Source organism: Mirounga angustirostris, unplaced genomic scaffold (genome assembly GCF_029215605.1).
Source record: "Mirounga angustirostris isolate CCGP_5_RB_7025 unplaced genomic scaffold, mMirAng1.0.hap1 SCAF_1, whole genome shotgun sequence".
Classification (NCBI taxonomy): Eukaryota; Metazoa; Chordata; class Mammalia; order Carnivora; family Phocidae; genus Mirounga; species Mirounga angustirostris.
The window spans coordinates 166,218,929-166,245,972 of NW_026991709.1; the positions used below are offsets into that span (position 1 = coordinate 166,218,929).

General features: G+C 44.2%; 1 long non-coding RNA gene across 1 annotated transcript in view; it reads left to right on the plus strand.

The window, feature by feature from the left end:
- The window catches only part of LOC123833602 (uncharacterized), a 39,146-nt gene that overhangs the window by 7,122 nt on the left and 4,980 nt on the right, over nt 1–27,044 (plus strand). Inside the window, exon 4 of the long non-coding RNA XR_008505109.2 lies at nt 6,442–6,636. This is a non-coding gene — a long non-coding RNA (uncharacterized LOC123833602). The remainder of the gene's footprint in view (nt 1–6,441; nt 6,637–27,044) is intronic.

Below are 27,044 nucleotides of genomic sequence, written 5' to 3' on the forward strand. Positions count from 1 at the left end.
CTTGGAGCAATTTGCTAAGGTGGACCCTCTTGAATCATTGTAATTTACTGACCTGCGTGTACTTTGCAGCCAAAATGTACCAAAATACTTGTGTTCTACATGGCCCAGTGTGAGTGAGGTGTTGCTATGGCTTACTAAAAACAAAATATCTTGAACAGGATAGAGGGGCAATATTGCAGCTCCAAGTTCCTAGTTTAAGAATGATCTTGATCTTTGGGGGAGGGGGATCGTGGGAGGGGTGGACTAGCTTGGACAGGTTGGGTGGTGGATTGACAGTGGCCTATCCAAGAGGGGATTGTCCAGCTTCAAGGGACATGCTCAGGATAATTGGTACCAAATGCCATTTCTGAGCTACCACCAACATGACTGCCCGGCTCTTTCCAGGGGCAATTTTATTGCATCCTCCCAGCACCTTCCTGAGGCAAGTGGTCTTATTCCCACTTTACAGAACAGCAGACTGAGCCCTAGGGATGTTAAGTAATCATCCCAAGGTCACGTAGCTGGTTACAGAGCAGGAATTTGGACCCACATGTGTCAAACTCCAGAGATGGTACTGATGAGAAGTACAGGACACCAGCTAAAGCCCCAGTAATCATTTCCTTGGCATCATGTGCCAGGGCACGCTAATCACATTTAATTCCTTATAGGATAGGGTCTGGATCCCTCTGATAGAAATAAACCTCTGCCCCCCTCACTACACACACAGACACCTAACACCTGTGGTCTAATTGTAGGTGTTCCTCAACAACCTAATTATGGGGACCATTTAGGACAAAATTCTATTTTGGAATAACTTTGTATATACTAGATAATGGGGGAAGATCAGACCTGTTCAACCTATTAGGGTTAAAGAGCCAGGGATTGGGGGAAGCATTGTAGCACCCCTGTTTCCTAGGAGACCGGAGATAAAAATCAATACAGTAAAAGACATCATCATCATCTTCTCTCATTATCACATTTTCCATTCTGTTAGCCATCTTGGCATTTTAATTTTCCATAGCCTTATGAACCTGCATTACCTGGTAACATCTCCTCATGGGATATTGAAATCATGGGGAAAAATGATGTAGTTGCTTTTGTATATTACCTTTAGGGGCAAAGTTGACATATGTGGGTTTTGTTCAGATTAAAATGTCTGAGGTCCTATTTATGAACTTGCATCACTCATAGTTTGGAACCAGTTCTGTGGCTTGGGTTCAAGGCTAAAAGTAGGATGCATTGTGGAGGAGATGATGTCTGGCTTGATCCGCTTCCTCTCTGTTACCTGCCTTTGCTCAGTGATTAAATTGCCTGTCTGAGCATCGCATTCTGACCTACACTCTTGTGTTTTACTTCATGCTGCAGCCTCCTTACTCCTCTTCTGCCCATCAAAATCCACCTGACCTAAGCACCTTCTCTCAGCACCCTGCCGGACCTCCCTCACTGGGTTTGGCAGCAAACTGTTGAGAAAAGGTTGAAGGTTTTGAAGTCAGACATATCTGAGTTTGGGCCCTGGTTATATTAATTATTAGCTATGTGGCCATGAGCAAATTAACTTTTCTCTTAGACTGTTTTAGCTATAAGATGGAAATGATCAGCCCTACTTCCAGAGGGTGGCACGTGTGAAGCACCCAACCCATTGCTTGGCACAAAGTAATACCCATGGTTTCCTTCCTCTCACAAGATTTCTCTTCGTTTCAATGTCCCCCCAGTTCTTCCTTGTTTATCACAAAGAGATTCAGAGTACCCCACTATTCCTTCCTCTAGCCTCTGGGAGATGAAACTTACATGAGACTGTTTCTGCCGACATTGTTTTACTTGCATGCTTGTGGCAGATGGTGATTAGGTGCAGGCATGGGTAAACTTCTCACATGATTAGTGGGCATCTACCCAAAGCAGACAGAGGGCCAGGACCTCAAAGGTATCCCATCCACTGCTGTGGCACGTACCCTCTGCTTGGATGCTTTCCGTGTTCAAGAACTCATTCTTTCACCAGACCGATCTAGCAGTTTTGTACATCTCTCCTTGTTAGAAGGTTCTGTGTTACTTTGGCTGACATCTGTCTTCCTAGAGCTGTCACCTGCCTGTTCTTTCCAGCCTCTGAAATCCATTTGAAGGGCTCTCCCTTTCTCATATGATGACAGTTGATCTATTAGAAAACTGTTGTTCATATGTTCACAAGGTCTTCTCCCCTCCAGACTTTAGGTACTATTTTATCCTGCCTAAATTATATTCCATTATTCCATTCCTCTTTGTCAGCAGGCATGCTTTCCCTTTCTCAGGAGCAATGTTGCAACCTGTGGAGGGGTAAGAGCATCAGCTTTGAAGTCAGGCACATTTGGTTCAAATACCTCCATGGGCACCTACTGGGAACCTCAACTTACCTATCTGTAAAATGGAAGCAGTAATACCAATATTATAGTACCCCCAGGCAGATTAAATGTGCTGATGTATAGAAAGTATGCAATCTCTTGCCCAGCATGGAGAAGAGGCAGTAGCTGTATAATTATTATTTATTAATTTCCAGGAGAGTAGCCACCATGCTCGGTTTTCTTAGAAAATCTTCCTAGTGACCTTTAAGGCTTTCATCAGTCTGGAAATGGGAGCTTTCCCCACCCCCCGTTACACCAGGAAAATGGCATTAAATGAGTGTTCCATTGATTTTGTTACAATCACAAGATTCTTAGGAGGAAGATAGGATAGTCAAAATACCATTCCATGGTCATTTTAAGTATGTTCATTCAAGTCAGGTTTTAATTTAAAAACATTTTGGTGGGGCGCCCTGGTGGCTCAGATGGTTAAGCGTCTGCCTTCGGCTCAGGTCATGATCCCAGGGTCCTGGGATCGAGTCCCACATCGGGCTCCCTGCTCCTTGGGAGCCTGCTTCTCCCTCTGCCTCTCTCTCTCTCTCTCTGTGTCTCTCATGAATAAATAAATAAAATCTTTAAAAAAAAACCATTTTGGATATTCTGTGGCTAAACATGTACATTCTAAGAGGTCCTTTGGGATTGCAGCAGAATGTTCAGACATTCATGGGCAGAATTCCAGTACGTTTGAAAGATGAATGTGTCCTGTGGCTGATGAACAAGGTATGAAGACACCAAATCCCCCTGACGAAGTCCAGCAATGCCTTGCCACTGATCGGCCTTTCTGGAAAGACTAGATGAGCTCACCAAGAAGAAAGGGGTGGATGGGAGATTTCAGGAAAGATTCTTAGTTATCAGAAATTAGGCATTGAAAGATCTGGGGCTTCCTGTTGATTCCCTAAGTTGTTCTCACAGCCCAAGACACATGGTTGGGCCATGATGTCATCTGACATAGATAGACACACTGAGGCCAGAAACTGTCAAGCAGATTCTGGATCATGATGGAGGGTGGGAGGGATGTGAAATTTGAGGGCCATGTGAGTATGGAATGAGTAATGTTTTCCAGTAGGGTATTATCACCCATCCTATCATTGATAGGGGTGGGGGAAGAACTGAATTCTAAGATATTCAAAGTATTATATATCCCCCTAAATACCCTGCTTTTCCAAGTTAAAATCCTGTGTTTAGTAGTCTAGTCTGTTGTCATGTTAGGACAATATTTTTATATCCAGTTGAATTTAGATGACCAATCTCAATCATTCATTCATTCGTTCATTCCTTCATTCATTAAATCACTCAGGTGGTCATTCAGTCATTTGGCCTGTGGTTCTAGCAGTTATTCAGTCTGTCACTTCATTGGTCCTTTGGATGTTCAGTCTTTCAGTCATTCAACGAATACCTATTGGACATCTTTTTCTGTACCAAGAGCTCTGCTGGGTGTGAGACATGCAACAGTGAAAAAAGGTTCACAGAATCTACTCTCCTGGGAAAAACAGATGTTAAACAAGCAATTACAACAAAAGGTGATGAATGGGGAGCATTATGATAGGAAAAGCATGGGCCAAGGCAAAAGAAGTTCAGTTTGGCTGGAGATCACAGTTTTCTATTACCTAAAACGTCAGATCCCAATGGCTTAACTTCCTGGGTGTCTAAATACATAACTCCAAACACTCATCCATTAGAAAGAATAAGCACTGATATGCGTGGAGCTCTTGCCATGTAGCCAGCCACTGAGCCAAGTCCTTTACAAAGATGGTCACACTTAATCTTTCCTGAGTTAGGGACTCTTAAGTATCCCCATTTCACAGACGAGGAAGTTGAGGCTCAAAAAGGATAAACAGCTTGTCTGTAGTCACATAGGGTGAAGTTGCAGCGCCAGGAGTTGAACCCTGGTCTGTCTGATTATACAGTCATGGTAATAACCATGAAAGTTTCCCCCGCAACGATGTGTCCAGGAAGTGGAAAATCTGAGAAGTCAGGGCAAAGAGAGCCTTTGGACCTTCCTAATGTACTCCCAAAGAATCAAGAGCTCTGCAGTGAGCCTCACAGCCCATGGGAAAAAGAGCAAGAACTTGGGGTGACCAGGTCAGGGAGCATCATGGGGAAAACTATGTTCCTGCATCCCAGAAAGCATGAGAAACTTTGCGGGAAGTTATTTGTAACAGCAAAAAGAGCTTAGGCAATCCAATCCGGAAACAAATCAATCTTATTCTTGCATGTACATTTTAAATGCAGTTAGAATAATATAAAACCGAATTAGAAAACCTAATATCCACATGATGTCTTTATTTAGTGTAAAGCAATCCATTACACACGCTCGCTTTCCTTTTCGGTGATTAAAAAAATAAAGTGAGTCAGTCATTTTTGCAAAAATAGTTCCATATTTCAAAAGAAAATAGTTTTCTTAGAGAACATAGCCTTCTCTATTTTTTTCTCTCTCCTTATATCCCCTCCTCCACCTCAGTAATAAATATCTCCTGCCCAGATGTTAGATCATGTTGAGACAGTTTGGAAATCTTTGTGCTTAATTTAGACATGATTCATGTACACATTGAGTAGTACCTAAGTTTGGCCAGGAATGAGGATAGTTGCTCGTGGTGGTGGTGATTCAGGCTTGCCCGTGAGTGATCCGTCTTCTATCACTTGAGATACTACTCAGTTTCTGTGATGACTCAACTTGAGTCTGTGCAACTATGAATACAACGGTGAGCTCCCTCAGCAGCTTCCCATGGCGTCCCCCACGTGGTTAGAGATGATTCTGTGCTCATTGGCACTTGCTGAGTTGGTGCCATGTATTCTCAATGAAGGCACGAGTGCGTCAGGTTTCCATGTGTTCAGCTGTCAGTTCTGCTTGGTATTCTGCAGTTACCCCGGGTCTAGTCCATACATCATCTCCTTATTCAAAGGGATGCTTTTACCCGATGTCTTCATTATCATCAAAGAATCTCCTTTCTAGGGCACCTGGGTGGCTCAGTTGGTTAAGCGACTGCCTTTGGCTCAGGTCATGATCCTGGAGTCCTGGGATCGAGTCCCGCATCGGGCTCCCTGCTCGGCGGGGAGTCTGCTTCTCCCTCTGACCCTCCTCCCTCTCATGCTCTCTGTCTCTCATTCTCTCTCTCAAATAAATAAATAAAATCTTTAAAAGAAAAAAAAAAGAATCTCCTTTCTAGGCTCAAGAACCACAAGCCTCAGAATCCAGCTTATCTGCCTATATCCCATATTGGTATGCAATGGTACCTCTTTTTTTTTTTTTTTAAAGATTTTATTTATTTATTTGAGAGAGAGAATGAGAGAGAGCACATGAGAGGGGGGAGGGGCAGAGGGAGAAGCAGACTCCCCGCCGAGCAGGGAGCCCGATGCGGGACTCGATCCCAGGACTCCAGGATCATGACCTGAGCCGAAGGCAGTCGCTTAACCAACTGAGCCACCCAGGCGCCCGCAATGGTACCTCTTGACACCAAGCAGTACTACTCTGCTTGTGCGTACTGCAGCTGCCACCAGCACCACCACAACCGGCACTTCTCTTCCCACCAGGAAGCGGGATTTAGAATGTTACAAATACTGGTTGAATTCCTTATATGCTTTATCTCAATTATTCTGCATACCAGTCACATGTAGTATATTTATTATTTATTTATTTTTAAAAATTTATTTATTTATTTGAGAGAGAGGGTGAGCGAGAGAGAGCACAAGCAGGGGGAAGAGCAGAGGGAGAGGGAGAAGCAGGCTCCCCATCGAGCAGGGAGCCCAACGTGGGGCTCGATTCCAGGACCCCGGGATCATGACCTGGGCTGAAGGCAGATGCTTAACTGACTGAGCCACCCAGGTGCCCCCACATATAATATTTAGATCCTGATTTTGCTTAGGAATTAAAATCAAGGCTTAAATATGTGAAGTAACTCACTTATAGTCTCACTGATAGTAAATCGCAGAGGTATTATCTAAACCCAACTTATTTGACATGATGCTTTTAACCAAGACATCAGTATTTTCTACCTTCCTGATCTTTTTCTCCATCTCATATCGTCATATCACCTCTGTGCTGTTACTTATGTAATACTGGCAGCCTGGTACTCACTACACTCTTGTGAACTAGGCTGCAAGAGGACACAAGTCGTTTGCAGCCTGCAGTACTAGTAACCTACTGATCCTGGGACCACCATCTGCATCATCTATCAGAATAAATCCCCTGAAGGAAAACAGAAATCCTGCATTAGCATGGACTCTGGAGGATGACATTCAAGCTCCCAGTCTCCTCTCTCTGGCGGACACTTTTCTTGTCAGTCTCCAGGTAAGAGAGATTGCTCTTTGCTACATGACTTCTTTACCCTGCTGTACTATAATTTTGTGTTCTCTAGTGAGGACCTCAGTTCTTTCTAGGAACAGTCTTGGGCATCTCTAACATTTTTTTCACACTTCTATTTCTCTGGGTTGAACAACTCTAACCTCTGCCCACAAGAACCTGGTGGTGTATTTGGAAATTAGAAATTATCCTTGGTTGGGTGACTGCCTTCGGCTCAGGTCATGATCGTGGAGTCCCGGGATCGAGTCCTCCATTGGACTCCCTGCTAGTGGAAGGTCTGCTTCTCTCTCTGCTGCTCCCCCTGCTTGTGTGTGCGTGCTCTCTCTCTCTCTCTATCTCTCTGACAAAATCTTTAAAAAAAAAGTTTATCCTATGGTTTCTAATTTCATGGGGACTCTAGAGACTGGTGACTTCCAGTGCTGCCTTTAGACTCAGGCAAGAGTGGCTCCTGTCCTGTGGATTCCACTCTGGTCCTGGTCCCCTGACCACCCATCCCTTCCAGGCTAGGCTTAGGTTCCATGGACCCCAGAATTCTCTTCTTGAATCCCATTTCTAGAACAGAGTGGAACTCAGCCCAAGGGCCATTCTCCTCTAAGAATGGACCTTGTAACAGTCTGCCCCTAGGCCCCAGGGGGAAACCAAGAGGTGGTTGTTAATGGGGTGTGGATGGAGTTTGAGTATCTGTACTTATTTGGGCAAGACCCCTTGGGGTGTGGGGCAGAGCTAGGAGTGGGAAGAGAAGGTGGAGACAGGCCAGAAGCCAGAGGGGAGTCCAAGAGCTTGGAACTAAAATCCAGCCTTCTAGGTTGTTTTGAAGACATTTGTCATGGTAGGAGGATAGAACATATTTTTATTAGGCAGTGCATTAGCTTGATTTATAACTTCTGATTATTTAGACACATATCTCGTGAGCCTCCACTTCTACCCTTTTGCCCTGGCTCCTTCAAGTGTTAGGGATAAGCCTGTTAGCAACTACTAGGGCAACCAGTAGTCCCAGTGTATCTGAGACTAAGGGGTTTCCCAGGATTCAGGATTTAAAGTGCTAGTGGAAAAAGACGCAGGAAAACTGGGAGAAAGTGTGTTGATCACTCTAGACCACCCACTCCCTAAAATGTGGTGACTCTTGTTGATTTATATAACTGTACAGAACTCAAACTCCTTCCTGGGGCAGAAAGAACTTCGATTTACATTTTCATCATAATAGTGTGCAAGAAATTTCATTTAATGATAGATCTTCTCTCAGAGTCAGGAGATAATTAAAGGTCATTTAACCATTGGCAGGCATACTGTCTCCAGGGCAGGATGCAGCCATTAGCAGTGGCCTTTGTAAACTTGCCACTAAAATCAATAATGAGAATTCATTGACCACTAGAAGAAGAAACACCATCAAAATTGTTGCTGGAAGTCCAAATAGCTTCGTATACCTTGGACTGTCCCATTTCTTCAAGAAAGAGGAGAGAGGGGATGTTTCCATGTGGCATTATTTCTATCGCTACCCAGTTCCAACTTTCCAACTTGGCTACAACTACCTAAAACAGCTCCTTTCTAGGGAGCCTACAGGTGCCTAAGAGCTAGGGATATTTTGAGGTGTTTGGCAACTGGGAAAAGGGGAGGTAGAAGCATCTTTAGCCAAACAACTTTCTGGGCAAAATTGAGAGGTAGGTGCAGTTAATTTCTACCCATGCTGCTGTTTCTACTTTTCCCACCATTTTGTTTCCTGAGTTTTTAGGAATAAGACATTCATTCATTTATTCATCCATCCATTCATTCAGAAAATGGGGCCAAGAGTGGTAGCACTGCATGCAAAGGAAACAGCACGAGCAAAGGCTCTGTGGCAGGAACATACTTGAAGATCTGAAAGCAGACTGGAGGGGCGGGCTGGAAAAAGAGGAAAGGGGAGCAGAATAGGGTCCAAAAGTTGGGTAGGGGACAGCTCACATGGGACTTTAGGGGCCACAGTACAGACTTTGGATTTAATCAAGTGCAGTGGATTGATGATCCCCAGAAATAGCCACATCGTCATCCGGGAACTGTCCATGTTACCTGATAGGACCAAAAAGGACTTTACAGATGTGATTAAATTCAGGATCTTGAGATGGGGAGATTATCCTGGACTACCCAGGGTCCTAGGTGCCATCACATGTATCCCTATCAAGAGGGAGAGTGGACAGACAGAGGAGGACAAGGCAGTGTGACCATGGAGGCAGAGGCTGGAGTGATGTGGCCCCAAGCCGAAGAAGCCTGGCTGCCTTGCCAAGCTGGAAGAGGCAAAGAACAGATTGTCCTCCAGAGCCTCCAGGGGGAGGGTGGCCCTGCTGATGTGCTGATTTTAACCCAGTGATACAGATTTTGAACTTCTGGTCTCCAGAACTGTGAGGTAATAAATTTTTGTTGTTTTAAGCCACCACGTTTGTGGTAATTTACAGAAGCCAAAGGAAACTGATACAGGCAGTTTTTGGCTTTAGGCTGGGATATGACCTGATGAGATTTCCATCCTTTGGTGACTGCTTTGAGAGCTAGGTGGAACAGAGATCAGAGGGGACAGAAGTAAGAATAAAAAGACTGGGAAGTTCTTGGCAGCCATGCAACCGAGACACTGGCCCCACGGAGGTGGAGAGAAGTAGAACATTCGCGATTTTCTTTGGAGGTAGAATGCCAGGACTTGCTGACAGATTGCCATCAGGAAAGCAGGCTTTAAAAAGTCATCAACAACTTAGTCTAAATGTAAGAAGGCCTTTTCCTCCAAGGGGAACTCATAATTTTAAAAAGAAGCACAGGGATAACCCAACAGTGGGATTTTAGGCTCTATAATACCCCATATGTGGAGAAAGAGACTTAGTGGGTTGTGGGCTTGTGGAGTTTCCCTGCAATCCATTCTGTTATGCTGCTTTGCTGACCACCTGCTCTGTTCATAATCTGTCACGAATCCTTTTTTAGAAGTACATGGATCGCAAATCAACAGATGGTATTTTCCATGCTGTCTCAGAGGGAATTTTCTGGGTTGGGGAGGCACCTGAAAGATGCAGTTTAAATGCCCCATTGATGTCCTTAAGACATTTCAAAGGTTTCTTGTACTGGTTCTCAAACTTCAGCCTGTATCTGCCTCACCTGGGGGAGCTTCTATGTCAGGCAGATTTGAGAAATGTGGCTCCAGAGATTCTGATCCTAGGTGGGGGAAGATTCTAGGATAGTGCTTCTCAGACTTTAAAGATTCTGATTTAGCAGGCCGGGGTGGAGCCTGAGATTCTGCATTTCTGATGAGCTCCCAGGTGATGTTGACACGGCTGGTCTCTGGAAAACACTTGGAATAACAAGATCCACAGAGATCATTTTCAGAGCTGTAAGCCCCCATGTGCCAAGGATGAGCCTGATGATGAGTTTGGATGTGATACCACACGTGTCAGAAACAAAGGTAGCCAGACACACTGCCAAGTCATCTTGGTGCAGCAGGCTCTTTTCCTCTTGAAACTGGTGACACTCTGCATTCTCTCCTGCTGAGCTCATAAATGCCTCCTTGCCAAACCCAACAGGGGCCAGCTTCCCAGACTGGGTTGTGAGGTTGAGGTTTGCCAGGCTCGCCCCTTCCGGGAATGCCGTGGGCCAGACGGCTTCCGTAACGCAGCACTGTCTGTCTTGCTGGGGGCCCATGAGGGTTGGCACGCCACATCATCGTGCTGTTTCCAACACATAGTCCCGGCCACGCTCTTCCTCCACTTCAAACCCTGCCCTGGTCAAACTCACTGGCCTACCCACAAAATTCCTCCTCCATCTCTAGCTTTTATAGTCTACAACCCACCCAGATTGAACCACCATGAGTTCCTTATTTCATAGGCTTGATTTCTCTTCCCTCCCCAGGCCTGTGTCACAGTTTAACTCAAACCATCCTCCCATGGTGGCGAAGGATACACACGGTAAAGAGAAAGAGGAACAGAATTGTGACATAAAGAGAGGCAGTGCAAACCAGTGGTTAAACACAGGTTTTAGTATAAATCCCAGCTCGGTCACACCTCAGCTGTGTGACCTTGGACAAGTCTCTGGGCCTCAGTTTTCTTCTCTTTAAAATGAGGTAAATGGGGGCACCTGGGTGGCTCAGTTAGTTAAGCGTCTGACTCTTGATTTCAGCTCAGGTCGTGATCTCAGGGTCATGAGATTGAGCCCTGCATTGGGCTCGAACCCAGTGCTGAGTCTGCTTGAGATTCTCTCTCCCTCTCCCTCTGCCCCTTTCCACCACTCCACCCTGCACTCAATACGCGTGCTCTGTCTCTTTCTCAAATAAATAAATAAATCTTTAAAAAAAAATAAAATGGGATAAATAAAATCTTTCTCACAGGGCTGTCAAAAGGGCTTAATGAGCTAATGTACTTAAAAGGCTGAATTTTGTGATAGGCCATAATAAGGGTGGAGATTAGCCATTCAGATTAGCCACTGCTCTTTGTCACTCTCTTCCTTTCTAACCTTCCCTCTGTTCCCCTTCTCTCTTTGCTTTTCCCCTTGAGATCTTGGGGCCTCCATAGAGGTACAGTTCTTGGCATTTCCTCCAGGTGAAATTCCACAGGGGTGGGAAGTATCGATTATATTTCAGAAACTGTTTTTGGTAATTGACCAATAGGAATGGTTTGGGACTGTCCACTTAGCTACATTATCAGCGGCACTTTAAAAGGAAATGAATAGAAATGCTCATTATTCCGGCCATTAGTCCAAACTTGGAACAAACAGGAATCTCTAGGTCCAAACATTTCCCCTGTAAAGCTTTGTTTACCTTAGAGACCGAAGTCAACACAATGAGGTCGAGATATCAGCAACATGGAAATTCTTGAAGTCAAGGGCAGCAGAAGCCTTTTATGAAGCTGGTGTCCAGGGCCACAGTGAACACCTTTTTCTCTAGGCTAAGGACAGGGGGCCGGGGGGAGCATTTCAGGGTTGCCCCATCAGACTGAGATTGGTTCATTATCTTTCATAGAGTCACATGTTTCTTTGAGAATCTTATGGAAGCCGTGAACCCGTGAACCTCTTACCTCTTGAGTTATGCCAACTTCTGCCTGTAGTTTCAGAGGGTTTCTGTCCTGTCTTCCCTACCTCCCCAGCTTCAGCTTTCTGATCTGGTTCTACCATCTGGAGAATATTCCTCAGCATCCTTGCTAAGAGAGGCTTACCACAAGGTATGGATTTTTTTTTTTTTTTAAAGATTTATTTATTTGACAGAGAGAGACACAGCGACAGAGGGAACACAAGCAGGGGGAGCGGGAGAGGGAGAAGCAGGCTTCCCGCGGAGCAGGGAGCCCGATGCGGGGACTCGATTCCAGGACCCTGGGATCATGACCTGAGCCAAAGGCAGATGCTTAACGGACCTTAACCTATTTTTTTTTTTTTTTTTGAAGAGATGGGGGACTTGTTACCTCTCCAGGCAGACATTCTATCCAAGTAGTGGATGGAGGCAGCTCTACAGACTACAGACTCTACCGATTTCCTTTTCTACCCTGTTCCCTTCCTCTAACCCCTGAGACTGGGATCTGGTGCAAGTCTGTCTGGTACCCTATTCACTGGTGTTCTGGTTTTTCCTTTCTTGAAGGTGCAGAGAGAAGTGCCTACTTCTGCCACACTCCCAGGTTTGGGGGTTCTTATGCGCTTGGCTACTACCCTTTTCCCTGAAAGGGAAAAACTCCAGTAGTGTTTTCTTCTCGCAGTCTCTCTATAAAGATACTAGCCTAAGACAGACCTCCTTAATCTCCTCCACCCTCTGTTTACCTTCTTATCTGAAAATATGACTGGATTTTCAGATTAGCCAAAGGAAACAGAGACTTGTTTTTACCACTGGTGACTTGCTTTTTGAGCCTGCCAGTATTTATGAGGCTTAAATGACTTCTCTGTTCCTTGTGTTGTGTGGGAGGAAAAAGAAAACTCTTACCTACTGCTGGGGGAGAGAGCAGTGTCAATAAGGTACCCCTATGTCCCCCTCTGCTGAAAGCCAGTTTTTCTTTTAAACCAAAGTCCCGGCCACATGAAATCCTTCAGGAGGACAGGGCCAGAGACCCAACTCTGAGAGTCCCTTCTGAAGGGAAGGTGGTTCAAGTGCAAGATCGTGCCAGCACTCTGAAGAGGCTACTCTTCAAAGAACATTGGCTGAAGATTTTGGAAGTGACAGGATCTTGTTACCTACCCGACAAGAGCTGTGTGATCTTTAAAGGCAAGACATCCTAGAGGATGGGGAGATTGCATTGATTCACAAAATCAGTGGAAGCACAAGGCAGAGGGAGTTGGAGTGAATTTTGTTTTCTTGAGCTCCCTCTAAGCTGTTTTTGAGCCACATGTACACGTAACCACCACCTCCCAGAAGTCAAATGTTACGGTGCAGGTGCCCAGAATCTGGGCCGTGCATTCGGAATCCTCACAGCAAGTCCACTGAGAAGGAATCCTTGTTGTCACCAGTGCTCTTCAGCTTCACAGAATTAAATGGACAGACAGTGACTCCGGGTTCGTGACACACGCTCAGAATCACACATTTTAATAATGCCACGAACACTAATGACCCTGGAGTTAGAACGAAAGCTCAGACATTGACACAGACTCACATCTATGCATATAGCTCCCTCTCCCATTTCATCCCTGCCACCCACCAGAGGCAACGATTGTCCTGAACCCCATCTCTACTACTCTCTGGCTTTCCTCTATATAATTGTATTGTATTTATGTGTGTTATAAAGATATATGTGTCTACTTCATTTTAGTTGTTTTCACTTTATTATTTTTTTTTTATTTTTTATTTTTAAAGATTTTATTTATTTATTTGAGAGAGAGAATGAGAGAGAGCACATGAGATGGGGGAGGGTCAGAGGGAGAAGCAGACTCCCCGCCGAGCAGGGAGCCCGATACGGGACTCGATCCCGGGACTCCAGGATCATGACCTGAGCCGAAGGCAGTCGCCCAACCAACTGAGCCACCCAGGCGCCCCAGTTGTTTTCACTTTATATAAAAGGCTACTTACCATACTTGGCACAATTTCGGTGTAATACCTTGCTGAGATCCAGCCACATTGTACACTTCTGTGTAGTTTATCCATAGTGACGGCTCTGGAAGATCGCACTGTGGGAATGTCCCACAGTTCATTCATTCACTCTTCTACTCATGAGTTTTTGGGTGGTTGCCAGCCTTTTGCTCTTGTTAACAGTGTGGCCTTTGAACAAGCTTATGTGTCTCAGTTTTTCTGAATGGTTGCACCAGGTTGCACACTTACTGGCAATGTATGAGAGAGCCTTCAGATTCTGTCCAATGCAATGTTTGGAATGGTCAGATTTAAAATTTTTATCCAAGCTAATAGACATAAAAAATTTGTCTCCCATTGTGGCTTCGATTTGCGTTTCCTTGATCACTAACGATATTGAACATCAATTCATATATCTTTTTTTGGCTCTGTTTCCTCTTTTGTGAATTTTTTGTTTCTTATGCCTACTTTTCCTATTGCATTGGCTGTATTTTGCTTACTAAATTTTGGGTTTTTTTTTCTTATGTTCTTGTTACTAATCCAAATAAAAGAATATCTGCATTTTATCAATGGAGAAACTGAGTGTCCTAGAGAGTAAGTGACGTGCTCAAGACCATATAGCTATTCATGGTGGACTGGTTTGACCTGGTATATATTGAGGGTTCCAGGCCTACAGTGTCTTCTTTTTTTTTTAAACATTTTATTTCTTTATTTGACACAGAGAGAGAGATAGCAAGAGCAGGAACACAAGCAGGAGGAGTGGGAGAGGGAGAAGTCTTCCCGCCAAGCAGGGAGCCCGATTGTGGGGCTCAATCCCAGGACTCTGAGATCATGACCCAAGCTGAAGGCAGACGCTTAACGACTGAGCCACCCAGGCGCCCCTACACTGTCTTCTTGTTGTCGAGTCTGTGGATGTGGAATGTGAGGTCTGGTTCTGTCCTTGCTACCCCACCAGTGGGGTGGAAGGCATTGAATTAGTCCCTATGTCTTGGGCCTTACTTTCTTCATGTGTGCAGTGACAACATTTCTTCCAGCAAAGCTCTGTGGACTATCTCCAATTTTTTTAAAAAGATTTATTTATTTGAAAGAGGGGTGGGAGAAGGAGCAGAGGGAGAGGGAGAGAGAATCTCAAGCAGACTGCCTGCTGAGTGTGGAGCCTGTCGCAGGGCTCGATCCCATGATCCTGAGATCATGACCTGAGCTGAAACCAAGAGTCAGATGCTCAAGCGACTGAGGCACCCTGGTGCCCCTCCCTTGTTTTGATCCTCATTGCTTTTAAGAAGCCATGTGGCTGATGTACTGGGGAGGGACTGTCCCCCACCTGCCCGCACTCCACTTTGTACTACAGTCCACAGTGTGGTGTGCGTGGTCTCAGAAAATTGTGTCTGACTAGCAGCTCCAAGGATTTTGCTTGCTTTGGGATTTCGGGGGCCTGGAGGGAACAAAGATGGTACTAACATCTTTCTTACTCTTCCTTGATTATTGTTGGCCATCTGTGTCTCCAGGAGGCCATGATTAAACATAGTAGAAGGGAAAATATCGTCATGATAGCTTTCTATTATCTTGTCCATCCATCAAATAGTTATTAGTCACTTCCAATGCACCAGGCACACTGGGCAGATAATGTACTTAGGTGTCAGACAGGCTTGAGTTCCATGCCTTTAACTAGTTGGAATTTCAACCAAGTTTTTTCACATTTTGGATTGCTTCCATGTTTTGGCCATAGTGAATAATGCTATTATGAACTCTGATGAATACTTTTTTAAATAGGAATATTGGGAGGGTAAGATGAGATAAGATATGCCCTGGCCCATAATTCAAGCTCAATAAATAGTGGTGGTGATGAGGGTGGATCCTAGGAAGGGGAGGAAATGTCAGCGAGAAAGTGCCAGAAGCCTCCCTGAGGAACAAAGGGCTGGATTACTAGAGTCCATCTAACTGTGTGCATACTGCAGAAAAATGCACATTTACTCAGAACTTTTTATTTAGGGCTAGACACTGGAGATAGAGACCAGCAGTAGAACTGGTTCACATTTACACAGCACTCACCCTGTGCTGGGCTCTGTGTAAGCGCTTTAAATATATTAACTCACTTAATGCTCACAAGAACCCGGTGAGATAGATGACAACTACAAGCCCCATTTTACAGATGAAGAAAGTGAGGTGCAGAGACTTGAATTAACTTGTCCCAGGTCACAGACCAGTAAATGTTTGAGCCAGGGCTGGAACCCAGGCTGAATGGCCCCACAGTACCACTGCAGAATGAGTGAAGCCGAATCCCTGTCTTAGGAGAGTTCACATGTCCTGGGAGGACATTTTATCATAGTGCAATCAAAAGTGTCTGAATGGATTCATGAGTGTTCATGATGTTTACCTCCAGGAGAGACACGGGAATTTATCTCACTTTTTATCTCATTTCTTCATGTATTGTGAGTTTTTTTTTTTAAACATTGGACATCTCTTAATTTGGTAATAAAAAAAAAAATCACCATACAGGCAGATACAAAACAAGGAAATACGGTAGAAGTGACCACAGAGATGTGGGCTGGTTCTGTGGGAGCCTGGAGGAGGTAACTCCTAACTCTAGAGGAGGAGGTGATGGGGGGGTTTGCAGGATGGTAGGAGTGCACTCAATAGAAATAAGCAGAGAGATGTATTCCAGGAAGAAGGACCACTTGGATAGAAGCAAGTATGGTTGCCCTCAAAGTAAGAAAAGTTTGGCCCAGAGTGTGGGACATAGGAGGTACAGGGTTAATATTAGACTCCCAGTCCGGTGCCCTAGGATATAGGGAGTGGCCATTTGTGCCTCTCTCCTGGATTCTACTCGTTAATATTATATTAGTTAGGATTACAATTTCTTGGTAGCCACTTTCAAAGAACCAAACTGTGTGTTTCTTACAGCACCAATCTGGCCACACAGGGAAAACTGAGGTTATACCTGTTCCTCTGGCAAAAGAGGTTCAAATCGTCGGGAGGCACCCACACGCCCACCTCCTAGCTTCCCTCTCAGGCAGGGTCCTCGTCACAGCCTCCCTCTGTCCCCTCCTGCAGCTGCAGGCACAGAGGGAGGGGAGGGCTGCCCTTCCCAGTAGTCCTCCCAGAAGCCTTAAACTCTCTTTGAGTGGCCCAGACTGAGCTGTGAGCAGGTCCTGAACCAATCCCTGTGGCCAGGGCAACAAAACATGTCCACTGGTGAGACCGGGATTACATACATCAGATGTCCTTGGGACTGGGACTAGAGTTCTCCTCTCCTGAACCCTGGAACACAAGTGGGAGATGGTAGTTCCCCTCCAGGAGCATTAGGATGATGCTCCCAGAAGAGAGGATAGGCAAAACCAACCCAAACCAAACAGAAAAAGCAGGTTTTTAGAAATAAACCAAACAGAAAAAGCAGATTTTTAGAAATAAAACCTGATTTATTAGGATATGAGCTCAGGTAGGGAGCCCCTGGTATGTCCACATGGAAACTCCTGCGTCTCTCCAAGCTCATGAAAAATTAGGATTAATGAGGGGAAAACTATCATAGAACATGTTCTTTCTGTTTCTTCCCATTTATCTCTCTTATCTCCACTTTTGGATATTTTCAGCCTGGGGAAATGTGACCCTTTGGAATACATTTTTAATACTGTTTCTCATCCAAGAAGTGACTTACTTTTATAGACGCTCATTCAGATCCACTGTTGTCATTGCTTTCATTCTTGATGTTTCCAAAGGTGAGCTCCAAAGGCTGGGTCAGGGCAGTTGTGTGAGGGGGTAGGGTTCATTACCAAAGTATTTTTAAAGCCCAGGGCTGCCATGGACACAGATGTTAGCAAGGTCATATGTCTCAAAGAGGTCTAGACTGTCTCCTGTGACTTTGAGAAATCTATGTTCTTTAGAGAGCTCTTTTCCTGACTGGTAACCACTTCTCAGCTGGCATGATTGGGCTGTAATGTATAGACATCCACAACCTAAGGAATTGGCACCTGATCAAAGATTCAGACTCTGGAATCAGACTTGTGTTCAAATCTTGGCTCTACTGCTTATTAGCTGTGTGATCTTAGGCAAGTTCCTTAACCTCTCTGAGCTTTACTTTTTTATCTGTAAAATGAGGATAACATTAGCATTGAGAAGACTAGATGACACAATGTGAGGAAACTTAGCCCAGGGAAAGAACAGACCAAGTCTTTATTCTCAGTAAGTTAATAATAAAGTGACAATAAAATGACCAAGACCCTATATTGTGTTATGGCAAGAATGCAACTGCTGGCTTCTGAGTCTGGATTCCAACCCTGGCTGTCCACTCAACAACTATGGGGACTTGACTCCCTGAGTTTTACTATTCTTATCTGCAAAATGGGGATGATGAGGCCACCTTGAGAGTTAGTAGGTGAATTAAGGTGATTTATGTAAACATTTGACACAACGCCTGGCATAAACCAAGTGCTCAGTTGGGGCACTAGCTTCTCCCTCCCTTTCTGTCTGAGAAGCTGGGGCCAGCCCACATCCCTTTGCGGAGGAGGGGCGCCTGATGTAGGTATGGTGCAGCTGAACTCACTGGGCTTCTGAAGAGAGGGTGTTGCACAACAGATACTGTCATTCAGTGCTGAAAACCGCCAGATCCCCACCGCTGGTTACCCAGAAAGTGCTCATTAAATTATTTCCCCTTGTGACAGGATTTGACATGTAGAACAAATGCTTCTGTCATGCCTGTAGCAAGTGTCATCCGCTACCGAGGGAAGCTGCATGCCATTGACCAGGGTAACCCCAGCTTTCCCTGCACAGCCGGGGCTGCACCTTACACAAGCCTCCTCTCTCACTGTTTCAGTTCCCAGGCAGCTCTGAGGGCAAAGCCTGGGTGGCATTTCGCGGCCGTGACCCCACCTGGGAGAGCACTCCGGGGATAATTAATTGCAGTATGAGAGCTTGGGTGGGAGTACTCGGCTTCTAGAGCGAATAATTCACTCAATACAAATAGTCCCCAGCTGCCTCCCACTGAGAGGATGCTGCTTCTCATCCCAGCGCTGCTGCCTCTCAGACTTGCTAAGTGAGAGGCAGACAGTGGGGCAGCAGGATCAGAAGCAGGAATGAGTGAAGATAGATTTGCCTGGAGCTGAGACCTGCAGATTCCCTTTGGGGGCCTCAGGGCTGGGAGATAGTGAGGGTATAACATGATGCTTATTGCCGGTTACTTCCTTCTCTTCTAATCTGATGTCTCTTGTCCATCCAACTTGTTCTCGTCTGTCCTTTCTATCTCATTTCAGAACACCCTATCCTGTGTCTCTCCCATTGTCTGACCTAGTAGTGTCATAGCCCTACTCAGTCAGCTTGAGAGAAGCAGAGCTCCCTATCCCCCAAAGTGATCCCCCTTAAAATATACCATAGTCCCCCCTTATCTGCCAGGCATATGTTCCAAGACCCAGTGGATGCCTGAAACTGCAGATAGCAGATGTAAGGTTCAATACTATGTTTTTTCCTATACATACATACTTGTGATTAAAATTTAATTTATGAATTAGGTACAGTAAGAGCAACAGTAATTCATAATACAGTAGAACCATTGCAACAACTTACTGTAATAGAAGTTATGTGACTGTGGTCTCTTTTTCTCTCAAATTACCTTTTATTGGACTTACTCTTCTTGTGATGATGTGAGATGGTAAAATGCCTACATGATGAGATGAAGTAAATGGTGTAGGCATTGTGATATGGCATTAGGCCACTACTAAGTTTCTGATGATATGTCAGAGAGAGGATTATCTGCTTCTATACTACAGTTTACCATGAGTAACTCAAACTGTGGATGAGAGTGGATGACTATATTTCTTGCTGTCTCCTTACAAGGCCTTCTGCCATAAGACATTGGGATTTCAGTAGGCTCATGTTGTAGGGAAAATAGATCACCCAGGAGACTAGCATCACTGATGCTCAATGTACTGGTTAGCTATCACTGGGTAACAAATAAACCCAGAATCTTGTGGTGTACAACAATGAGTATTTATTTTACTCATAGATCTGTGCATTGGTTTACGTGGCTGGTTTGGCTCTGCTCCTCATGGGTTCCTTCTGGGAGCAGGCTGAGGGGGTGGTGCATTCCTAGGAAAGCTCATTTCATAGGGATGGCAGAGCTGTCAGAGGATAAGCTCAACTGCACAAGCCCATTTCAAGCCCCTACATGCATCATGTCTGCTAATATCCTGCTGGCCAAATCCGTGACCAAGCCTAAAGAAAAGAGATAGGGTTATACAGTCTTTTGTGTGTGTGTGGAGGAACTACATGGCTTCATGGCCGAGGTTACCAAATACAGGGAAAGGTGAAGAATTGGGACCAATAATTCAATCTATGACAACGCTTAACACCTGAATATGAATTAGGTGGCTTAGTGCAGGGAGAGCAGTCATGGGAGGGCCTAGCAGATAGGGCTCATACAATTCCATGAGAGGAGGTGAGAAGAATATAGACAAAGCCCAGTTATTCTCTAGATGGTCCGTGATTTGAAACCTGGAGACAGTGTGAGGACACTGGATACCCAATAGCAGCGGTTCTCAAAATTTAGTTTATCATAATTCCCCGGGAAGCTTGTTAATACAGATTGTTAGGCTCTACTGCCAGAATTTCTGATGCAGTAGGTCTGGGGCAGGGCCCGAGAATTTTATTTTCAACAAATTCTAGGCAATGCCGATGCTGTTCCTATAGGAACCATACTTGGTAAACTGCTGCCCAAAGGAAATTGGTTTTACTGAAGGCAAGCCAATATTCATTAGTGACAGTCTTGCCTAAGGTTGGCGTAGCCTACTCTCTCGATTCCATGCCAATCCTATTCCATCACCTTTATTCCTTTATTCCCATTCATTTCCCTCTTGATTCTGCACCCTTTTTTTCTTCCCAGACAGCTCTTCAACTTTCTGCTTTATGGCACCTTGACCTTTGTTACCCGTCTCCTTGCTCATAGATGAGAGAACCCAGTGTATGAGTGGCTGGAGCGTGCATACCAGACACGCCAGTCACAGCGTGGCGGCTGGGTCATAACCTCCAGGAGAAAAGCACTCCATGTTTTGCATAGAGATCACCAGTTGATATGAAGATGATATTCTAGGAAGTATGTGGGTCTTCCTAGACAATATTCTTTGATGGTTTGTTTGTTTGTTTGTTTGCTTTTGCATATGTGCTACATATTGTACTTTCACTTAAAAAATGTGTTTGGTGTCTGGTGGCAGCCATCACAAGGCACTGACTTTAAAAACTTGTGAAGAATGAAGATGTTCCCTTTGAGACCATAACTGATGTGTCACGCACCTTGCCCAGGAGTTTGGGAAGTGGTTAGACCTAAAACCCAGCTCACTCTCAGAATTCAACCCAGGGCTAGTGCTGTCCAGCATCATCAAAAACTCCCAGTAGGACCAGCTCAACTAGTGGACTAAAGTGCCAGGAGGTCAAGATTATGGGTGTTCCAGCATGCCCTTCAGCTCCTGCCTGAGTAAATTAATGGTTTGAAGATGTTTATAGCTGGGTTCCAGAGAGAGACAGAGATGAAAGAGAAGGGAGCTGCTGCACTGGGGCCACCAGTGGCTCCTTTATTGCTAAGCCCTCTCTACATGTGGGGGCCCATGTTGTACAGGTCCCAGGGGCTCAGCCTGTTATGTTCTCTTCTCAGTTCTACACACCCCATCCCTTGGGACTTTTTCCCCCAAGCCTGGCTGGGGAGTGGTGCAAGTCTTCCTGACTCTTTTTACTCCTGCCTCTCCAGAAGACAAGTCCAAAGGGACATTTTGCTGAACTTAATGCTAGTATGAGGGGACATCACAACCATATTGACCATTGGTTAACAAATCTTGACTGTCTCTGAAATGGCAAATAAAAGAATCAGGTTCTTTATTTTCTTGATTGCAGGGTTCTATAAATTCTCATTGCTTCTGACGTAGCCTTAGTATAGATATCTTTAGTGAAGGGGTCTTTCTGTAAATGAATGAATGACTTTAATCTCCTCTGTATTAGTTTTCTATTGCTGTGTAATAATTTACCATAAACTTAGTGACTTAAAACAACATAAATGTTAATTACTTCATTGTTTCTGTGGTTTGGAGTTTGGGAACAGCTTAGCTAGATCCCTTGCTCAGAGTCTTATCAGCCAGAATCCAGGTATTAGCTAGGGCTGTGACCTCATCAGAGGCTCAACTGGAAATAACCACTTCTGACTTCCTGTAGGTTGTTGGCAGAACTCAGCTGTTGTGATTGTGGGACGGGGGTCCCATTTTTCTCACTGCTTTTCAGTTGGGGCCACTCTCAGCTCCAGAGGCCACCTGAAGTTGCTTGCCAGATGGTCCTCTCCATAGACCTTCTCACAACATGGCAGCCAGCAGTAGAGAGAGAGCCTTTCCCACTCAAGGATCCTGAGATGGAATCTTATATAATGCAGTGCAATGACAGAAGTGAGACCCCATTGCCTTTACCATATTCAGTTGGTTAGAAGCAAGTTCCATGTCCCACAACAATTACCAAAGGCATGACTAGCAGGAGTGTCTGTCTTTCACACCCTCTGGCCAATCTGAAGATGTAGTACAGGCAGAATGATAGGTACCTCTTGGTCTTCAAAATCACTTTGCTGTTCTGAGGACCTCCGATGGGATGTCATTCAGTTCTGGAAACCTCTTCCTCTATTCATTTCTGTCACCACAGGACATTTTTCCAACAACCCTCCCATTCGAGAAAGGAACTCCAAGACTGTCCGACACTGAATGGCTGTCATCATCATTGCATAATTTATTTTCATCACTTATTATTAGTTCACTCGACAAATACTGACTGAACACCTGAAAGGTACTGGGCACTGTTTCAGGCACTGGAGAGACAGTCGTGAACTTAACAGAGTCTCTGCTCTCATGCAGTTTACATTTTAGCTAGGAGAGAGAGACAATAACAACTAAATAAAGAAACGCATAGGCTAGCAACAGGTGCTATGAAGGAAATAAAACATAAACAGAACATGTCAGAACAGTGTTTTAAACAGGGCAGTCAAGAAGGCTTTCTAAGGAAGTGGTATTGAGTTGAGCCTGGAATGATGGCAAGGAGGCAACCATGTTACCATTTGGGCAGAAAAAAATTCAAGGTGGGGGAACAGCATGTACAAAGGCCCGGAGGTTAAAAATAATTTGGCCTATTTAAGCAACTGCAGGAAAGCCCATTGGCTGGAGATGGTAGGAGATGAGGTTGAGGACATAGGCTGAGGGCTGATCTTGCAGGGTCTTCTGGGTCATGGCAAGGAGTTTGGGTTTGGTTTTTATGTGATGGGCAGCCACTGGGGGGGGCTTCAGTAGAGATGTTAGGTAATGTAATTTATACTTTATGAGGCTCACTGTGGTCACTTTATGGAGAACAGAGTTTAGGGCAGCATGGGTGGAAGCGAGGAGACCCATTAGGAGTCTGCCACAGTTTTCCAGGCAGTGATACAACCAGTTTGGGCTAAGGTCACAGCAGGGGGATTGGGGAGAAGTGATTGGAATTGGAACATATATGGAATTGCTTTATTTACCTCCTAAACATGGGAGTCCAACACCCTTTAGTTGTTCACTAGGAAAAGAAATCATTCCTTGAATCAAAAATGATCCATTTCTTTTTTTTGCAAATGTTTGAAAATTCCAAAAGGTAATCTAGATCTTTCTGATGTACCACCTCAGGTTGCCCTCTCAGGGCCTCCAGCCACCAAGTCTCAGCAGCACGAGGGATTGCTCCAGAGTGGAGCCTCATGAAATAATTGTAATTTTGCTGGCTGAAGAATTCCACATGCTGGGCCCTTGTGCAAAATGACTTCTGCCCCCATGGTGCAATTGTAGGGCATTCATAAATATTTTCTCTGTGATTCAAGGAGTAAAGAAAAAAATGCTACTAAGTTCCCAGGGCAAAGGAGTGGAGCAGAGTTTGTGCTGAAGCATGAAGCAAAGGCTTCTTGTTAACATAGATGTGCAGCCTAGCATCATAGCTAAGAACACAGATGACAGTAGCATATTTGCATTTGAATCTGCTTTGCTACATGACCCTGAACGAGTTACTTAGCTGCCTCAGTTACCTCATCTGTAAAGTGGTATGACAATAAAAGCGATCTAATAGGGTGTTACTAGGATTTAATGAATTAATACTTGTGAAGAGCTGTTAAAGAATAAAAGTAAATGCCATAAAGATGTTTGACAATTTAAAAACAATAGTTAGGTATTTTGATTTTAAGGCCCTCATGATGTGTAAGGAACCCCATTAAAAATCAGCATTGTTTCCTCTTCCTTTACTTTAAATGTCAACACATTTATTGTAGAAGAAAAAAAACATGGGATTTGGTATCAGATGGACCTAATTTAACCCTCAACTCTGCTTTTTAATGGCTGTGTGGCCTTGGGTAAGTCCTTTAACCTCTCCAGAAGCATAATGTCCTTCATGAGTAAAACAGAAAGAATGATTGGAGTGGCATGTTTGTAAATAGATAATAACTAAATCTGAAAATAAAAAGCCATTATTTGTAGTATTTTCTGGTGACTCTGTTTTAAATATGTCCACTATAGCTGATTTCAGGTTATCTCTGTGATGTCCCTAAGCACAGAGTTGGGAAGAATGCACATAATCTGCTCTTGGGACACAACGTGATTGGCTCCAGCAGGCTCATGAATGAAAGCAATATCTACCATTTACTGAACACTTAATATGCATACAGTCCCAAGTTATTCAACGTGAAATAGAGTATTTTACTTAATCTTCAAAGCAACCCTATGATGGAAGTGTTAATATCATCCTTATTCTACAGTAGACACAGTAGAGGCATGGCTAGATAATTTACCCAAGCTCATATGGCTAGCAGGGATGCAAATCACTCACTTCAGTGCCTGGCCCCTGAGAGGCACCCAAGAAGATGCAGACATGGATAGCATTACTTCTATAACAGAAGGAGAGAGGTTTCTTAGTATTTATATATAATGTTATATAATAATGTTATAATGTTCCACTGGTTTTCACAAAGTTTACCCCCAATTGTCATACTTCTAAAGGAAGTAAACTATTTTGTCCTTTCCATTAAAGAGAGGATAAGAGTATGAGGTTCAGAGAATCACTCTTAGTTTATAAAGATAAAAGCTGAGGATTTGACTCTGAACATACTTGAAGGAAGGATTAGTGATTGAGAGAAGATGTGGATGTTTGTTGAGTACTTACTATATTCTAGGTGCTTCATATGCATTGTATTATTTAATCTTCCAGAGGTAGAAAGAATTCTCCCTCCTCTGTTCTCCATTTGACAGATGAAGATGCTAAGACTCAGAGCAATGCAGTAACTTGCCCAATTATACATCACTAGTGAGTGGCTATGCTGGGATTTGAATCCAAGAGAATGAACCAGAATTGGTTCATACTTGGACTCCCCTGCCTGTGAATGTCAATGAGGCTGTTTTCTAGAATGCAAGTTGGAACTCTGTGAAGTAACAAAGAGAGCCTTGCCAGTCATGGAGCATCTCTTGTCAGCTGGCCCAGCCCTTCTCCTTCTGACCACCATCAGTAAGAACAGTGGCACCGCCAGTGTCATGATCAGTGGCCTAGAAAAACACAGGGGCCTCACTATGGGCCCCTGGTACTGTTTATATGAAACTGCTCAGACCATGTCCCTGGGATGCCCAAAGCCCTGGCCAGTTGTTAAGGGAAAATGTCAGCCAGTGCTCCATTCTGGTCACCATCTGTACACATTCTAGAAGACAAACAGTCCATTTTAGCTGATGACCAACTTAACTTTGAGACTGAAGAGTCCAAGCCCTATTTGTCAGTACTCACATTCCTCTTATTTGCTTTAGGTCCAGGGCCCGAGTCCAGAGCAATCCTACACTTAACTTTTTATCTGCATGGCCAAGGTGCCCAAGTGGATGAGATTACATGTGAAATTACCTTTGTAAACACTGACAAAAATATTACTATTCTGTTACCTTGAGTTTTCTGACCCAACAAATTGAATGGGGAGGGTTGTCTTTAATTTTTGCTGAAGGGGATAGCAATCCAATGTATTTCTCAAGCGTTACTAGGAGCCCTAGAATATCCAAATGAAAAAAGACTTTATTCACTTATTCAATCATTGCTTCAGTCATCAAATATTGTTTGGTCATCTGCCATGTTTCAGGAATTGTTGGGTGTCCAGGCATGATTCTTATTAATGCAAAGCTTATGGTCTAGTTGGGGAGGCAACTTCATAAAACAATTCTATCTAAAATTGCAACTTTGAAAAATATTATGGAAGAGAAGTATGTGAGCCAATGAAAGCATTTAATTAAGGGGCTTGACTCAGTTATGAGGGTCATGGCAGGCTTCCCCAGGGAAGTAGCATTTTAGTAGTGAGATGGAGAATGATGGTGTGTAGTGGAGAGAGAACTCAAGGTAGAAGGAACAGCATATGCAAGGCCTGAAGTTTGAAGATAATATGGCTTGTAAGAGTGGAAGGAAGATCAGAGTAGTTGGATCATTGAGTTTAAGAGAGGGTAGGATGAGGTGATACTGGAGAGCTGAGCAAGAACCAGATCATGGAGGTACTTGACGCCAAGTTAAAGATACTGCTCAGTCTCCTGAGAACAACGGGAAAGCACTGAAGATTTTTAAGCACCATGGTAACGTGATCACTGTTGTCACTGTAACAGAGCATCTGTGGAGGAAAGAATGGAGGGAGGAAAAGGCAGGTTGAGTGCGGGGTTGGGGAGTTCAGATATATCATTTAAGCTGTCAAGGGGAGAGATGATGGTGGTTTGGCCTAAGATGGTGATATTGCAGATAAAGAGAGCACAGGAGGCAACTCCACTCTGGGGAGATTTAGGAAGGTTCATTGGCAAGACTTGGAAATTTAAAAAATTTTAATTTGTTCTTTTGGGGGAAAGGAAAGGAGGTGCCAGAGATGAAGTCCAGATTCATGGCTTGTGTGGATAGATGGATGTTAATCTCACTCACTACCATGAGAACATTGAAAAAAGACCAGGTTTGTGGCCTTCATTAGTCAGCTTAGGCTAGGTTATTCTGAGGTAATCAAATGACCCTTAAATCTCAGTGGCTTACAAGAACAAAGTTTTATTTATTGCTATGCTATATGGCCACATAGGCCAGCTGCATTTCTGTTCCATATCATCTTTACTCTAGGACCCAGGGTGATGGAGCAGAAGCTGCTCATAGGGCAGAGGGAAACGAGATGAGGCAAAGTATGTGCTGGTTCTTAAAGCTTTGGAAATGACACACATCACTTCTTACTTTTCATAGGACAAAGCTAGTCACATAACCATGCCTGAGCATACAATTCACCTACAAGAAGAACACTTCAGGGTAGAAAACAACTATTTTGAACAGTAAAATCTACTGAAGGGGAATTTAATCTTCAATATCTGAAAAATACAGATGATGGTAGTAAATTTACTTCATACGATTCTCATGATGACTGAAT